Here is a 3,266-nt window from a genome sequence, read left to right on the forward strand (position 1 = left end):
ATAACATGTGTTGATGAAACATTGCTAATCTCTCATAACACAATAACTTTGGAAAAGTGTGTTTTACATAAAGTTAATATAATTTTGTTTTTCGATTGTCTGTTGGTTTTGCCGCTTTAAACAGTATTTTAGTCATGTCACGGCGGTCAGTAAACCAGTGGACTCGTTTCATGGGTAAGCAGGTTTACCAGTACTGAGCACAGACACTTAATGGTTAATGGTGCGGTTAACTGTGGCTGATACATAAGGGTGAATCGCAATGATATACATGACTTATTGTTGCCTTTCACCTCTGGTTTAAGGTCAAACGCAGTTAACACTTTCAGACGATTTAACTTGATAAAATATATCGAGATATTTAATAATCATATTTCGACCAAATAAAAAAGGAAAATGTAATTGTTTTGTTATTTTATTAAATTGTTATCGATGATAATTGTCATAATGATAAAACAAATAATTAAAACAAATAACTATTAAACAATTAAGTAATGTCTATCTTCTTTAATAAAACATTTAACAAATTATACTTATTAAATAAAGGTAAATACGAAAACTAAAAAACGTCAAATAATATAAATTCTATAACATTTAACATTGTATAAGATGACCTTTTGCAAAACGAAACTGAAAATGACTCATTTATAACTACAAACAAAACAGCAAAGGGACAAATGTAGAAAACGGTAAGCGAGATTCTTACAGTTTAGTTCAAATTGTTCAAGACTTATCTTTTATTTTAAGATTTTATTAAATTGTACGGATTCAATCGAATGTATCTTGATAATATATTTTACAATGTCGATTCTAATAAAAAAGCTAGCATTTATATTCCTAAACTAAAATAAAAATTTTATGACATAGACATTAGATCTGTTTAAAAGGAAGAGCACAAAACAATATTGACAAAAAGCGATGTAAAAAAAACGATTTCCGAAATTGAAAGGCGACATCAGACAATTGAATGGATGGATATGTTGTAAAGTTCAATATTTCATGCAAGTCAGAATCAGATTATGAACCCTCGAGTATAAGAAACATGTTGTCTAGCATAAATAGGGATTTAAAAAACAAAACTATCCATATCTGATTATGGCTCCGAGTTTATCCTATCTAGAAAGCCTTCGCAGCAAGGTCCTAGAATCTAAAACGACAAGACAAAGGCAACAAAACAAACGCTACTTCTCCATTGACGACGAAATTGAGGCATTGTACCAGACAAAGATTCTTTGTTGTCAGATGCCAAGAGCCTTGCTGAAAACCATGTGGTACAACTACTGAGCCTTTGGAGAACCACGGAGAAGTATAATCTCTGGTCTAATTGATTAAGTATTCGTTAAAATAAGTCAGCATAGTCCATTTAATGAACACGGTACAGCACACGGTTTTAATTCTACATTTTTAACAGGACATTTGCAAAATTATATTTAAGTCATATTTTTTTTGAAACCAAATTGCCTTTCTTTTCTAGGTTTCTAATGTTCATCTCCTTTTTAGATGGGAAGACACAACCCGTAGACGGGCAGCAGATGGCACGGGGTTCTTTGGACTAAATGAGCGCCAAACAAAACAGGAGGTGATATATCAAACATCCTGAAAGTGCCGTAAAGCTTATATTCAACACAAAACGAGAGATGTTCCATTGCAGCCCTTAAGTTGTTTGCCTCTAAACGACCCAAGGCATATTGCCAGCCAAGAAGTTCTTTCCACATTGCGCCAAGGTCCCAATATTTGACAGGACCGAATGGCGAATGGTTTATGATGCAGAGGGTTGGAATCAATAAACTGGGACACATAGTACAAGACAAGCTGAGCAGTGCGGGCTGGACCGTCAGCGCCTGACAAACCACTATGTTCGCAAACGAATGGTTCAAAAGCTCAGGGACGAGAACGTTGACAGTATGCAGATCAATATGGAAAAAAGTGACAATCATATCGAAACCTACCCTGTCAGAAAACTGTAATTTTGTCGATTTGAAATTTGACACAGGCGCTGGTGTTACAAAACATTGGCAGGTTGTTGTAATGAGCTCGTGGGTCAGTCACACCTTTTTGTCTGTTTTAGCACTTTTAAACAGTTTACATATCATTTGTTATAGCTCGTCGTTATACGTTGTATCAGTTTTTTTATTATTTTGCGATTTCTAAGTGCTGTGGAGAGCGCATTTTGATTTAGTTGAAAGGTGAATCTTGATTCAAAAAATTTGTGTCTGTGCTTGTAATTCGGCTGATATCAGTGATTAATATACCTGCATAAATAGAGGTATCGTTCAATATATAAATAACATTTAATTTTGATAAAACAAAATTTAAAAACACGTCTCTTCGGTATAGTATAACATCTGATTTTTGTAAATATAAGCACGATACAAAGCCACGATTTAATCGCGATAACAATGATATCCATGCTGCACTACAAATCGGTTATACATGCACCTGCATGACACATGACATCACTTTCACTGCTCAAGTTAAATGTATCATGTGAACATTTGATACGCTGTCTCGCGGTTTGAACCACCTTATTTTTTATCAGATTAAGGAGTCGATAGAACGCACACAGCTATCTGTTCATAAATCATGTTTGACTAACGGTTTTAAGTATTTGTATTTGAAATGAATTGCGGAGAGAGTCTTCTATTTTCTGTTTATTTAATATCTGCGCCCGGTTGCTCAAAACTTTAACGGCCAGTTAAGCTAACATCCGTAAGTTTGTGGCTCTAGCTATTTAATGTGAATTAATGGTTAACCCTTTAATGGATGTGCTTATTGTACAGACATTTGTTTGCTCTACTAAAATGAAACATATTTGATAATACCATTGCCTCTCAATTAATGTTATTTGGGTCTGAAGTTAACAGACTGTTACCTTAACTGTCCGTTAAAGTTTTGAGCAACCGGGCCCTGGTTGTGTTAACAAAACGTTTGTAAACGCGATAAGGACAATTATTGTTTGAGTGTTATAAAGTTTGTGGTTAGTAAGATAACGTTGTCGCGAGAATGGAAACACATATATGATAATTGGTTTTATTAGTTTAAACATATTTATTTTAGCTCGATTGCAGCGAAAGCCTCAGGCTAATTTAAACGATTTCGAGTTCGTTTACCTGGACCTAGAACCAGTACTTGGTGTCTTTGGGGGGAGATCTAAAGAACGCTTCCACAGTGGGGATCGACCCCATGACCTCCCGGTCGCTCGGCGGACACCATAGCCATTACAACACGGCGACAATTGGTTATATTGTAATAATATATCCTATCCGCGG

This window comes from Dreissena polymorpha, chromosome 3, assembly GCF_020536995.1.
Source record: "Dreissena polymorpha isolate Duluth1 chromosome 3, UMN_Dpol_1.0, whole genome shotgun sequence".
In the NCBI taxonomy this organism is placed as follows: domain Eukaryota; kingdom Metazoa; phylum Mollusca; class Bivalvia; order Myida; family Dreissenidae; genus Dreissena; species Dreissena polymorpha.